At 36.7% G+C, this 16,231-nt stretch overlaps 1 protein-coding gene across 3 annotated transcripts in view; it reads left to right on the plus strand.

Annotated features, from left to right (window-relative positions):
- Nucleotides 1–1,001: 1,001 nt before the first annotated feature.
- Nucleotides 1,002–16,231, plus strand: part of RALYL (RALY RNA binding protein like) — a 479,279-nt gene continuing 464,049 nt past the window's right edge. Inside the window, exon 1 of one of the 3 annotated variants that reach the window (XM_075213728.1) lies at nt 1,002–1,441. The gene's annotated coding sequence lies outside the window, so the exon portion shown is untranslated. The other 2 variants (XM_075213729.1, XM_075213727.1) reach the window with 2 other exon arrangements.

The raw sequence follows: 16,231 nt of genomic DNA on the forward strand, positions 1-16,231 counted from the left end.
ATGTGCAATAGCATGTGTAATAACTGGACTGTTCATAATAATTAACTTATATCCACCTTGCTTTGTATTTTCTGTGACCTAAGCACAGAGCCTGTACTGCAAAGTTTTCTTATAGTTGCCAGTGCTAAGACAGCAGCTAGATACTGCAAGGAACACCGGAAAATACAAGAAAACTAAGAAGTTAGTGCTACACCTACTGACTGAGCTGCAGAGGACAGCGACGACTCCTGTAATGAGATGTAACTATGATATTTCTACACACACCTCTCCTCCTTCTGCTGCACCAATACACTTGTATTTGTATATACCTAGGAATACAGATTCTAGCAATGTACACATGTGACCATATTGACGAGTGCATGCAGAATGTATCAACAATAAGATAAATACAATGCGAAAACTGATCTAAGCACAAGTGTGCTATGTCTGTAAATATTATTGTCAGATATAAACGGATGCACCTCCCTACCATTATTACTAAACAATAATAAATAAAACATTGTGGTATTACAAGATGCAACATAAACAAAACTTTATAAAAACAGAATAGAGAGAGAGTAGGGGGGTACAGAGAGAATGTTGATGGGAGAGGGGGATAGAGAGAAACATATAGTAAGATAAATGTTAATTTAATGTACACTGACAAGTATAGCTGTTATATAAATTATTGTAATTGCACTGCATAAAACTAACAGGTGTGCCACACACACACACACACACACACACACACACACACACACAGCCAGCTGCACAGTGATGCATGCTCACACTGGCACAATGTCCGGTACCCAGGCTGGCACAGGGATGAAAAGGGACATTGCAGTGAGCTGCATCTCTTCTGTACAGCTCTGCCTGTACTTGTGTTGCTTTTTTTTCCCACTCCACCCCTTCCTCCCCACAGCAGCCTCCGTGTCAGCATCAGCAGCACAAGGAGAAGCAGACACCGTCCGAGTGACTGGCAGCTGTAAATACCGTCACTGAGTGAGCGGGGATCTGAGACCGGAGGGGGGGGCTGTGTGGGAAACTTGTGCCGGACTTGTCTGATGCTCTGCTCCGTTTGTTTTTGCATCTAGAAGCTGTTGGTGGCAGCAAAACAAGAAAAACCAAAACAAAAAAAAAAAGGCACCTGCTTCCCAGTATCTCCCACCTCCTCCACTTCAAGGTGGCAGCAACCCGACCTGAGCACTGCCGAAGTCTCTCTGTGCCTCTATTCACCCACCTCCAGCATCTCATTACCTTACCCCTACCCCAAAAGCACCCCCAATACCTCCATCCCCTCATCCCACCTCCTCTGCCTGCAAGTCAGCCTGGCTCCAAGTCACGTGTCAGTGCCCGAGGCAGACACCGAGAGAGAAGCTGTTCATTCCTTCTCCCACCGCCATACTGTATTTTACTCCTAAAAAAAAATCCCATTTTTATTACAACATTTTACTCCCACTCGGTGAGTACCTTCTCGGTGACATTCTTGTCTTTTTTTTTTTTTTTTGTCTTTTTTATTTTTTGTTTTCTTTTTTTCTTGTTATTATTTTTTTTTAAAACTTCTTTGCTGATTGTTTAAGATGGGAGCTGGGGCATGCTTTTTAACCCTGAGTGCAAGTTTTTGTAGCAGGCTGGGTGCTAGAGAGAGAGAGGTGCTGAATCTGATAGCTGCTGGGAGAGAGATCCACAGCTCAATATATGCAACTGGTTTTCATTGACAATGTGAAGTAGATGTAGTGTTCTTATTTTTAATTAGTATCATTTTTTTTTTTTAAATCAAAAAAATGCCAAAGCATGTCTGTAAACTCTTGATTCTCTTTTTTGCTGCTTTGTCTTTTTGTATATATTTGGATTTGCAATACGTGTCAGTGTTTCCAAGAGTTGGTCTTCTTGTTACCTCTGGTGCAAGATGTTAAATTTCTTTTTCTTTTCTTGAAACCTTGGCAAAAGCACCATTTTTTATTTTTGGTTTTGTGTTTTGTTTTTTTTCTTCTTCCCTCTAAATTTCTATTTAACCCTTTCATAAGGTGACAACTTTTTCTTACAATTGTGATCATTTTTTTTTTTAATTATTATTCTTACCCCTTCACCCATTTGATTGCCATTGACTTCTACATATTTTATTTGTCCTCTCCTGCAATAATTTTGGGGGTAAAAAAAAAAATATATATGTCTGCTTTGTACACCAATTTACAATTCCAATTGATGCAAGTGGAAGGTATTTTTTTTTTTCTGGAAAAATGAAGTGCGGTTTGGTTTCCTTGTCAACAGAAGATGAAGGGAACATCTGAGACGCTCGCAGTGCAGGTACTTCATCCCTTGAAGGCGTTTCCGCTGTTTGCAATCACAAGAGCAGGAACTAAACTAGCTATTGCCTTTCATTGTATATGTTTGTAATGTATGCATATTACTTAATACTGTTGCAACATAGCTGATCAATTACTTTGTAACTTAGTGGCAGTATTTGTTTGTTTGCACTAGTGTTTTCCCAAAGAACAAATGAGTTAATAAGTTTAATGTTGGTCCAGTCCTGAGCTTGTTCTAGACTTGTATTGGACGCATATTGTTAATTCTGATACTCATTTTGTCTTTCACATGGACTTCACGTGATATGTGTAAGCCCTAACTAGAATATGCACCAAAGTCGCTCACTTTGTTAGTCCATCTAGAAATTAAGTGGCATTCTCTTAATTAGTATGATAGACAATCTTTCTGCTTTCTGTGTGTGTTTTTGTATTTTATAACAAGCTACAGCTCTGCTAAGGTCAATAGACATCTCAAGAGTTATGCTAACTGCAGGCTTTGTGAAATGCATCTCTAACAATCACATTTTTACCTAGTCTATAGAGGATGAATAGCTTAAGCATCATCTCACAATTGTTGGAATTGGTTTAGGAAATTGCTGTATATCAACATTAGATGCGTCATTTTGGCTGCCATGTATTGTGTAGTTGTCACTCTTTTAATATCCTTGATGATTTAATAGTATCCGGAGAACATACCAGCATATTACGTTCAGTGTTTCAATGCCACTTAGTGTTTCAGGGCTTGCAGGTGTATTTAACATAGCTGAAGCAAGCAAATAAACAAACAAGCATAGTTTACTTGCTATGCAGAGGTGCAAACCATCATTCAACAGGGAAGTAATGTTGCCCCAAGCTTTTTCAGACATGGATAGTGATGCTGTCATTTAAGAGGTTGACATATGACAAGCAGGATGTAGAATCAGATTTATGACACAAAATGCCTTTCCATTTTGAGACAGGTTTGCTGTAAATTATTATCACTGAATACAAAATAAACTTTTAGACATTGCAGTTGAAGGATGACACTGTAGAAAGTCAATTATAGACTTATTCTGTTGATAGGATACATTTGCCTTTTCTTAGAAGTACAGTAATGTAACATGTTTTATAGATTTCTCAGAATGATGCTTGACCATAGATAAATAAGGCACGCCAGCCTGTAAATATTTGTTGGATAAATGTAACTATAGTGTATGTGGTGGTCCTAACTTCTGTGGTCATGGTAAAGATCAGGTAAATGCATGCTATATATTTCAAGGAGCGGTTTGACAGTACTTTGGAAAGAATTGTACATTTATTTGCACTAACTATTTTGATGGGCATATAACACTTCACAAGTTAGTACCCACTGAACATGCATTTTACATAATGTACTGTATTCATATTAAACATGTTATAATGACATAATAATGGATGTCAGATATACGATAAGCACTTGTTACCTAAACTGGTTTATAATAGTTTGCTGGATTTTGTTGTTAATTAAATAAAGACTCAGTGGTGTTTACTAATTGGAAGCAATGGACAACAATTAGTGCTGTCATTGGTATATATTGCACAAGTGATGTTCATATATGTATAAACTCCTCTAAATAATATAAACAGTGAGTTCTGATGTCAGTGCTCATACTTGTCGATTTCTGTTGGCATTACAATGTTCATTAGGAAAATGTGTACTGTAAGGTATAGTACCCTCTACTGACATTAATACGGATAGGTGAAGTCACTTTGGATCCTTGAGACCTGTATAAAAGTGCTCTGCCTATAGCTTTTATATGGTCACACTTCTCCTCTGTGACTTCTAATATCCATATCATTTACAGTAGGGAATGCCTTATCCCATATGTATTGTAGTTAACAAATGTGGATATGTGGCTGGCATTTCATACCTGTAAACTCATCACGACACCCCACTGGGTTCAGTGGCTTACCACTGTGGCACGGCAGCAGAGTCTCAGACAATATAACCAACTTTGCTATATTCCGCTCTGAAGTTTTATAACTGCAAAGTGTCTTTCACGTCAATGAGCCTTAGGCATCAGATAATTATTGATAATTGCAAACTGCAACAATTCCAATTAAATGTATGATTGATTTATTAACAAGACCCAGAACCTGAAAGTACAATGCCATTATTTTCTTGTAATGTTTATAGCACAAAAGTTAGTCTTACTGCTTTTATACAATTAAAATATACTTTTTTTTAATAAATGAAAACAAACTAACATTTTTTATACTTAAGGGACATTGCTTTGACTATTCTTAAATATTAGGTATGTAACAGAAGACCATCGTTAATACCCCTTTCATGTTGCACATAAGTGATGGTTTAATTCCCTACTATACCAATAATCAGTCCTCACTGATCTGGAAAGTAGTGACTCACTGCTAGTTGCCAGTTGTGTTAAGAACAAGGTACAAAATAGAGAGCATGCCAATGGATAAATAGGAGAGTTGAGTAGTCATTAAATATATGCAATGAAAATATCCAAAATCAGGTTATAGCAAAAATAGAGACTGAAAAGTTGATTGCTAAAGACAGCAAATCGCAAAAGGTTTTTCAAGTGGATACATACACTAGAATTAGCTGGTAACTAAAACAAACAACATTTGGTCACTACAATATAAACTGTATAGCTCAATTTAAGGAGATAAATATAAAACGTCCCACTTAAATTTGTACTTTTCACCTGTTTTAAGAGAGGAATAAAACTCCTAGAACATATTTTGAGTTGCAGTAATCCAGGGACATCATTAATCATTATCTCTATTGACCACTGTATGACTGGATCAGATGCGCTTTGCAAAGGACCAGTCATGCCAAACTTAGCTGAGCAGTTTTTATGAGGAGGTAAGTTGCAGACTGGACCTTAGTGATGTGCTAAATGTGAGATATTTGGGGTTTTCAAAGGCCTTTGATATGGTTGTGTACATGAGATTGGTAGACAAGATTAGAGCACTAGAAAAAATACATGTATGTGTATGAATAAATAATTAGCTCAGTAATCAAAATCAAGGCATCATTTTATATTAAATCATATTCAGATTGAGTTAAAGTGGATTGGTACATACTCAGAGTTCAGTAGTGGGCCCTGTCTCTTCAATCCTTTAATTATCTATTATATGGCCTATATAGTAAGGTATTTGCATTCGACAGTTAACTATGTAAGAATTATTAACACAGAGCACATACCTGTAGAAAATGGTAGTTTGGTCACACATATGATGGGCAATGTATTAGTTAATGCATTTAAGCCGTGGTTATAATTATGATGGATTCATACTCTTTTCCTCACGCTTTTCAAATGCTATTCCTCTCTGCCTGTCTCTATACTGGCTGCCTATTATACACACAGTTTACAGTTCTAGTTCCAAGCTACAAAACCCTCAGTAAAGTCATACCTCCATATATCTCCTAGTCTCCAGGTACTCTCTGAAATGGAACTTCAATTCTGAACATGTTCTCCATCCCTCAGACTCACTGCTCCTCTAGGATATTTCCCTCACTCCACCAGGATTTCATTCACGCTACACCCATTCTCTAGCACTCTCTTCTTTACACCATCAGACATTCACAAAGTCCTGAAGCCTTTACATGATCCCTTAAAACTTATCTATTAAGACAAGTATATAATCTGATACAATCTGATACAATCTGAACACATAGCAACTCGCCTCACTGAAATGATCTGTCTGAACTTTTCTCACCATGATCCGATTTGCAATGTACACTCACTCTGTCTCCGTACATGTTTCCTCACCTCTTGTTTCCATCCCTTTTTCCTTAAGACTGTAAGATCTCTTGAGTAATAGTCTCAATCCGATTGTGCCTCCATTTATGTAAATGTTAACATTTACATAATTATTATAATGCTCTGTGCTATCTACTCTGTACAGAGCTGTGGGAGATGTTTACACTTTATGTGTTAATTAGTTAATTAACGTATTAAATTAATACTAATACTACTTATGAAATAAATTTGATATAGTCAGGGAAATCAGAAAGAGATCATAATTTAGAAAACCTAGTAGAAAGTAAGCCCTGTAGCAGCACTAATATTTCAATAGATTGTGGGGAAATAATGTCTGGAGATGCAACAAAATGTAGAAGAGAAGACACCAAATACTTTGTATACGTCACTGGTTCAACTATATATTGAATATATGATGTATGTTTAGAAACTTGTCAATAAGAAAGAACATAACAGAACCTGGGTGTATTTAGGGGCAGGTAACTTTACTAGTTAAAGGAAGGTACAGGTCAAGCTAAACATATTGGATTTGTTAATTTTTTTAAAATCTAACTAACCTGTAAAATATATTCAGTGTAACTGCAAATATATTATGCTCTAACTATGTTACACGTGTACTGTACAATGTCACAGTGCAATGTATCAAGTGAGGAATTGCCCTGGTATGACTCATTACTGTGTTCTATTAGTTATGTCATACTCCTTCATGAACTCCAAATCAGAACTGCATTGAGTTGTCATGAAAGCAACTTTGCTCTTAGTGGAAATAATTTACAAAATTCACCTGATGTGCCTTGCGTTTGCACCAGTAAACTTGGATAGTCCACCAGCGCAGTTCAAGGTGCATGCCTACTCTCAGCTTTCTGGAAATAGTCCACCAGCGCAGTTCAAGGTGCATGCCTACTCTCAGCTTTCTGGAGATAGTCCACCAGCGGAGTTCAAGGTGTATGCCTACTCTCAGCTTTCTGGAGATAGTCCACCAGCGGAGTTCAAGGTGTATGCCTACTCTCAGCTTTCTGGAGAGAGTCCACCAGCACAGTTCAAGGTGTATGCCTACTCTCAGCTTTCTGGAGATAGTCCACCAGCGGAGTTCAAGGTGTATGCCTACTCTCAGCTTTCTGGAGAGAGTCCACCAGCACAGTTCAAGGTGCATGCTTATGCACAGCTTTCTGGAGATAGTCCACCAGTGCAGTTCAAGGTGTATGCCTACTCCCAGCTTTCTGGAGATAGTCCACCAGCGGAGTTCAAGGTGTATGCCTACTCTCAGCTTTCTGGAGAGAGTCCACCAGCACAGTTCAAGGTGCATGCCTACTCTCAGCTTTCTGGAGAGAGTCCACCAGCACAGTTCAAGGTGTATGCCTACTCTCAGCTTTCTGGAGATAGTCCACCAGTGCAGTTCAAGGTGCATGCTTATGCTCAGCTTTCTGGAGAGAGTCCACCAGTGCAGTTCAAGGTGTATGCCTACTCCCAGCTTTCTGGAGATAGTCCACCAGCTCAGTTAAAGGTGCATGCCTACTCTCAGCTTTCTGGAGATAGTCCACCAGCGCAGTTCAAGGTGTATGCCTACTCTCATCTTTCTGGAGATAGTCCACCAGCGCAGTTCAAGGTGCATGCCTACTCTCAGCTCAGCTCTGGAGATGTTTCCTCAAACTAGAGGTGCTCCTCAGTATGCAGAGATTTAAAGCCGCAAATGTCACATTGAACTGCTACCACTTTAGTACCATACCTTTCAATAAAATAAACTATACTGACTTTATCACATGTCCATCTTTTGTGTGTGTGAAGCTTTTTATTATATGGAAATGCACTTCTCCACTGATGTGCAGTATGCAGGCACAAAATTTAGTTACAAGTATAAGATGAAACCATCTCATAATCTCTCTCCACCAAAGAAAATTTTAATTCATCACTGCTCCATGAACTGAGGCGCATCAGCGTCCTTACTCTGCTAGCAATCATCATCATCATCATCAGTTATTTATATAGCGCCACTAATTCCGCAGCGCTGTACAGAGAACTCACTCACATCAGTCCCTGCCCCATTGGAGCTTACAGTCTAAATTCCCTAACATACACACACAGACAGACAGAGTCTAGAGTCAATTTGATAACAGCCAACTAACCTAACTGTATGTTTTTGGAGTGTGGGAGGAAACCGGAGCATCAGGACGAAATCCACGCAAAAACGGGGAGAACATACAAACTCCACACAGCTAAGGCCATGGTCAGGAATCAAACTCATGACCCCAGTACTGTGAGGCAGAAGTGCTAACTACTTAGCCACCGTACTGCCCAAATGCCGTTATTCTGTCCAACTCCTCCCCTCTGTCTGTGCAAATTTTTCTCCACAAGTCCTACCATCTTGCTCCATAAACCTATTCATGCTGTATAATATTAATCAGGGGAATAAGCCCAGCTACTTTCCCCTTTTCCCCATAGGAAACACAATATTGGTTGCCAAATCAAACATAGAAAAACAACCCAGGTTCTTAACACACTATGAGATTAGAAATCGAGACTTGTACAGTGCATACACTAATTTCCAAGAGGATGGGAAGACCAGAATAGGCACTGAAATGGAGATTAGGGTGGCAGCTGGACTCTTGTTTTCATTTGGCAGAAAGTCAGCTGCAGGAGAATAACAATACTGTCACATGAGCCAAATTCTCAAGCTCTAGGGTCATCCCTTTATCTCATTGTCCAAAGTGACAAATGAATATGTTTATTACAATGAAGGAATCCCTTTTCCTTGGGTTTGAGTTTGTAGATATATACAAGAGAACAATATATAATGCAGTAAATATTGTTGGCCTAAAATAATAGAGTGTGGTGTCAGCATAGCAAAGATCATTTTTATACAGATAAAGATAAAATGCTCAAGGACAAACCTCTGTAGTACAGTTATTAGCATTGCACAGAGCAAATGCTGTATAATAATACATAAACCTAATATGTTAACCTCAGTGTTGCATACCTGTCAGATATATTTAATTCTCTTCTTTAATTTATTAAGCAAATACTATACTACAATGCAAAATGAAAACTGCTATTATTGCCACTACAGGATAGGTATTGTAGAAAACAAAAGTACAGAAGTGCAATGTCTAAAATGCAAAAGTAAATTAATACCTAATACACTAAGAAATTAAATGGGTTAATAATGTTATGTGCCAATTCTTAAAAAGGTATAAAGCACTAAGAGCAGTAGTAGTACATTGTGTTTTGCATTACATTAGCATACAAAGTGCTGAGTATAAACCTGTGTTCACAAATCAAAAATTAAACACAAACACTATAGAAAAAGAGACACACTCAGCTAAAAAAAAAATAATCTACAAAAGTGTAGAACTCATCCAGGTGAGCAAACTTCCAGGGAGACCTTATACTGCTCTGCATTCCAAACTGAACATGATACAACTTAACTAACGTGACATTACTGATAGCTACAGTTCTATTTGTAACTCAATGCAACTTCTACCTACAAAAAGGGGCATTTCTAGAGGAGCCCTTATATTGTTCCATGAAAAAAATCAATCTGACCGATATTTCAATAATATATGAATACATGCAAAGTTGATTTGTACAGAACACAAAAAAAATATATACAAAGAGGTCAAAAAGGCATTACAATTTTTACAGCAAAAACAGGTAGACATCTGATAAAGTGGTGGGATTGGAGGGGAAAGACAAATTTTGAAGTGTGCAAATCAATGGACTCGTCTATAGTATTCTCCTAAGTGTTCCACCTATTTCAATGACAGTTACTTATTGATTTTAATGATAGTAATTTTCATATAGAAAGTAATGGTTAATGCTTGGACAACAGTGATATTGATCCACATAAATATATTAAAAATGGGCAAAGGATACCAGAAGAATTGTCTTCACTGTGACATTAGTGTTAAAATTATAAACCGCAATAAAACTTGTAGAAGTTTAAAACTACACTACAGTGTGCTTTATAAATAGACAAATATTGTCATTTTGATTTATCATAGTGGAAAATATGTGGAAACACTATTTAGATGCATCCTAAATAGTCACTATAGATGTAGAGAAAATATTATCTGATACAGCTACTAAAATGCCGGCAAGACAGATATGCTGAGATAATGTACTGTAGGGCTGTCTACCTGGCAGTCCACTAGCCGATTATAGTCACCCAAAGCTTTTCTGTAGCCGTCTAACTACTATGCAGCCTCATAAAACTCTGTTGAATGACAGCATTTATGAATAATATTCCATCATAATGAATATATAACAGAAATGTGGCTCTCTTGATAAGAATAGAGAGACAGCACAAGCCTTTCAACTAAATCTGAATCTTTAATGGAACATTTGGGGCCTGATTCTAGTTAAAAAAAGAGCTTGAGTGTAGTTCTGACCGTTTTCAAATCCTAGCGTATCACAGGGCCATCTTTTCCATTGGGCACGATGGGCAGCTGCCCGGGGGCCCCACGGGCAAGGGGGCCCCATAGGCAGGGCCTCTTAATGAGAATAAATAATCCTGCAAAAGAAAAAAAACCTGCAAAAAAAACCTACAAGGGTCACTGAGCAAGTACATCTATCTATCTCTATATATCTATATCTATATCTGTATCTGTATACATCTATATATCTATATCTATGTCTAGGGGCCCCGGTGCACTGCTTTGCCCGGGGGCCCATAATGTTGTTAAGATGGCCCTGGCGTATCAAGATACTTTTCGATGTGAATCTGAGTGTAAGTACGCTCTGGTTAGATAGTACTTGACATATGTAGACATACACAACAGACTACAGTTTTATGCACATACATAAAGGTTACATCAGAATGCATTAAAAAATGTTGTAAAGTTTAAAAACAACTCTTAACAGTATAATCATGTATATAAATATTTATTTTTAAACCTTTTTTTTACCCTAAAATAAATAAAGGTGCTTGCAATGTGTACTGTACATACAATGTATTTTTATAGTGTACGTATATTACTTGCATACACATGTTCTGTGCTAGCTTGTGACACAAATATGTGGACTTCTTAAATCAAAGACTATGCCGTGTCAGTCATGACTATCAATCCACATGTACACCTATCTAATTTCTTGGGAGCAAATGATACGGGTGAAGCCAAGTAAACTTTTGAGAAACCCAGTGCTTGAATCAGCCACATCTGCGTCAGAATGCTCTTACCGTACATGGCCTATTCTAGGCCATCTCTTTCCTCCCCTGTTCCAGCTCCCAAATTGTAGTGTCATTAGCATTCAGTCATGAATTGCATGCAACTCTGTTTATTGGTATAAGGTCCGTTTCTGAGCATGCAGACAGCTATTTCATTCAAGAATCGGCACGCAAATGTCATGTATAACGCAAATAAAAAGGAATGGAATACATTCTCATACATTTTATGGCATTACACAACCATTCTAGTTGATAATATCTACATAATATCTACATTACAGCACTTTCTTTACCATATTTTATTATTTAACTATTTTATATCTATATATTTATATAATATATTTAATTAGTGATTTTTATCTTTTTATGTTTTTTGTTTTCCATTATTTTGTAACAAGAAAATTAACTTTTACATGTTAGGCATTACTGATAAACATAGTTTATCTTTTTTTTTTTTCCATTATTACATGTTTTCTTAGGTTTTTTAATTTTATCACACCCCAAAGAGGTGCGAGATAAAACAGCATATTGGCCTGTTTAACGCGCCGCGTTAAATAACAATTGAATAGCTTTTAACACGGCTGCCTCTCGCACAGCCTATACTTCCAATAGACCTTCTACTGGAGTGCGGGAGGACCGTTTCATGAAAAAAAACTGAGCGTTAAAAATGGAATTGAATTGCGGGTAAAGTTAACCCACTCGAAAATGATAATAAACAGCGTTAATATGACTGAACGCGGTGCTAAAAAATATCTTGCGGTCAATTGAATTCCCCTCTTAGGGCTAGATATACTAAGCTGCGGGTTTGAAAAAGTGGGGATGTTGCCTATAGCAACCAATCAGATTCTAGCTTTCATTTATTTAGTACCTTCTACAAAATGACAGCTAGAATCTCTGATAGGTTGCTATAGGCAACATCCCCACTTTTTCAAACCCGCAGCTTAGTAAATCTAGCCCTTAGTGTTTTGCCAAATTGATATAATTACAAAGTCTGTGTATGTTAAAGGGATGCTCAAATTTTCTGTGCTTTTGCGTAGCAAGGGTAATGTATAGTTTTAGACATAATTATATTTAACCCAAGGAGTATAGAATGAACAAACCAGGGCTAGTTGTGTCTTCCACTCTTTCCCTGCATTTCTGTCATATACTTAGACCATGATCTGGACTCTATGGCTGTTAGACCCCACTTCCAACAATGTTTCATGTATCTTGACCAATTAAGCCATATCTCCTATTTTATTGTGAGGCAATTATCATACCTCAATTAGACTAACAGAAGAGCTATGGGAGGTGAAAATGTGGAAGATAAAGCAAAAATAGCAAAAGTTGATCTCTGCAAGCAGACTTCCTAGAATAATTTATAACAACTAGCTAAAGTTATATAACGTTATATAACCAGAATGCTTTTATACATCATCCTTTAATATTTGTATCATACAAATACAAAGGAAAAATTAAAAAATAGAGTAAGAGTCTTATTATCTTAAAAATCTCTTGCATTAGAGTTGAGAAAGGATATTAATGTACATCTAAATGGATGAAGAGCAATTACAGATGGAAAGGAATCCTGTAGGAAATATTCACTGTGGAATTTTGTAATAATTTATAAGACAAATTACAGGGTAATTCTTTTGGTCCAAGCTTTAGTGCACAAATCAGAATTCTGAAAAGCATCTCTGGGTATCAGAGGCAAATGCAAGGTTATGGAAGTATTACTGACAATACCAAACTTAGTGAGATTATTTACTCTTCTTAAGAGCATGGTGAAAGAAGCATTGGGCCAAAAACAATTACAGGGCAAACCAATCCCCCGCCCCCTTTCATTCAGCATCTGTCAGTCTTCTTACAGCATGCATTGTTCACAGAGAGCTACATGTGACTGCTCACTGGCACTACAAAGCATTAGCTTCATACAGTTATTGCTGTGTTTGCCCCTACATGACTTTTCTCCCGGAAAGTCCAGGATACTTCCAAATTTTGGGGAGTCCTCCTGACATCCTGGGAGAGAAGGCCACTCTCCCACATGCCTCCCTACAGGGGTCATGATTGCACTATTTGCTATGAAACATGTCATCATGGTTCCGCTGCATAATGACATAAATTGCACCATTGCCAACCTCGCACTTATCACTTATACCTTATCTCAAAAAAGTTGCCATGTATGTATTTGCCTTAGCTGCGCATTTTCAGTCTTGATGGGGGCAGGAAAATTCTGGGTTGCACTATATTTTTGATAATTAATTTGATTAATGTACTTAATTGCTTACTTTTCAAACAACTTATATCATCTGTCTGTGTGGATTGGCAAAACAAATATAATGCTAGTTGATACATCATATGATAACACCAGAGTACCACTTTAACAGTGACGTTTTAGTGGCCAGGGGCCGTCACAAACCTTTATCCAGTCCTGCACTGAGCATGTGTGTTCTGACTTTAAAGTGAAGTCTTAACTTCTACCATAGTCTCTTCCCTGATTACTACACATTTTTTTCCATTTTCATCATCATCATCATCATTTATTTATTTATATAGCGCCACTGATTCCACAGCGATGTACAGAGAACTCATTCACATCAGTCCCTGCCCCATTGGAGCTTACAGTCTAAATTTCCTAACACACACACACACAGACACACAGACTAGGGTCAATTTGTTAGCAGCCAATTAACCTACCTATGTTTTTGGAGTGTGGGAGGAAACCGGAGCACCCAGAGGAAACCCACGCAAACACAGGGAGAACATACAAACTCCACACAAATAAGGCCATGGTCAGGACTTGACCCCAGCGCTGTGACGCAGAAGTGCTAACCACTAAGCCACCGTGCTGACTTTAAAGTGCAGTCTTAACCATAGTCTTTTCCCTGATTACTACACACTTTTTTCCATTTTGCAAGAGAAAATGCCAGCATATAGTCATTTCAAGTTTGTATCAAAAAGCAATAACAGGATGACCAGCTTGTAGATTCTTATCAATGCTCAGAGCAGCTGGTAAAGACCCATGAACATCTACTATAGATGGCACAGTGTGTACAGGCAGAAAATCTTCCTATAATTCTCTAGAAGTGGAAATGATGTCATATCTAAAATAGCAATGTGTAACACTTTTCTTACATCCAGAATGATTCAATGTAAGAAGGTGGTCAGACACAAAGTACACCTCCCAGTATCACCATAGACAGTCCAGATTTAGTTCAGGCATGCAAAGAGAAAATGTGATGCTTTTTCCACATTTCTAAAACATTTTACACTTAGCAGCATTAGTTTAAGGGAAGTGGAACTTCTTAAATATTCTAAAGTTGTTTAATTTTAATGATGAACTTATTTATTACATGCATTCAAACATTTGAACCAGTTTAAATGCATGTAATTGATATATTATATCAAACAACAATTTTCCCACTGCCTCTTTCACAGTATAACATAAACAAGATAAAAATAAACAATACATTGTTTAGAGTCCATGGGGTATATTTGCTAAACTATGGTAAAGTTGCCTATAGCAACCAATCAATTTCTAGTTATCATTTATTTAGTGCATTCTACAAAATGACAGCTAGAATCTGATTGGTTGCTATAGGCAGCATCTCCACTTTTTCAAATTTTTCCATTGAAAAGCTCAATTTTACCAAATTAAGATGCAAAACATTATATTTTACCCTATTTCTCATTTAACTTTGGATTTGTAGTAATATTTTCTCTTTGACTCAAAAAAAAAAAAAAAAAGAAAATTAAGGAAAGAACTGCCACTAAATAAATGTATGATGTGATTAAAAAACAGATCATACACTAGTATTTAATTTAAAAGTAAATTAAAATAATATTCGGTAATCAATTTATTATCAGGATGGTTTTGTCCAGACATTTTCTTTCACTGGGAATTTGAACGCACTGTGTTTATCACATTTTAAATTGAGGACATTATTATTTATCCATGCAAGTGAGGTTTGCTTGCTGTTCTTCCACCAAGCATAATTTGTAAACACTATGAAAAATATTTTTTAAATATCATGACATTTTATAGTTTGCCAGCAGTATATTATTCCTTTGCAAGCATCATTTGCAAATAGTTATCTGTGCAAGTGCATTTTTCATGCTTTAATCCCAAGGAAATGTTTAATTATATATAGCAAGATATATATTGCATAATAAGAAATATTTCCCAACATTTTAAATACTGACTGCAGAAAAATAGTCTCAATACAGTTTACAAATAATAAATTGTAACTAATTATTTGTTGCCCATATAACATAATAATCATCTGATCTTGGTGTGTAACATAGTAATAAACAATGTTATAGTAGTATACTACACACAAGATATCAATGATAGGAGAGCATACTGTTAATGATGTAGGATTTGAAAAGGATAGAATTTTTAAAGAAGACTGTTTTACAAAAATGGAAAAGAGATATTGTGGAGGACACTAACCGGTGGAAGGTGGTGTATTTTATTTATTTGAAAAGATTCTTCAGAGGCTTAAATCATGCGGTGATATTAGTCAAATAGTTCTATTTATGGTAAATCAAGATAACATAAGTAATATCAATTTAAAATGTAATTATGTTTTATGTGTTTTTATGTTTGATGTTTCTGATAGGATTTGGCATTTAAAAGAGTGATTTTGTTCCAAATCTGAATATTTTTTTTTTCAGTTTTTACAAATCTTTGGATAAAAAGCAATGAAATCATTCCATCTCAATCTAATTTTCAATCCTTGTATCCTTTTCCTGGTTAAAAGGGATAGCAAAAGTAAATGATCCAATTACAGATTTTAATAAGGGTATTTGGGGAGGTATTTTTGGTCTTTTAGGGGGCCTAGACATTTCCAAATGAAACTCAGATGTGCAGCCAGTTATCCTTGACAAGATTATATGATTTGATTGTCATCTTTAGATTTCATGGGGCCTGTCCTCATTTGGAGAGGATTATTTAAATATTTTTTTCAAGAGAGCATTTTTCTGTAAGTTTCCCTATCTTTACATATTGTTCTAGTGAGGATTCAGCTATGGCTTGTCACTTGTCCCAGCGA

Source organism: Mixophyes fleayi, chromosome 5 (genome assembly GCF_038048845.1).
Source record: "Mixophyes fleayi isolate aMixFle1 chromosome 5, aMixFle1.hap1, whole genome shotgun sequence".
NCBI classification, from domain to species: domain Eukaryota; kingdom Metazoa; phylum Chordata; class Amphibia; order Anura; family Limnodynastidae; genus Mixophyes; species Mixophyes fleayi.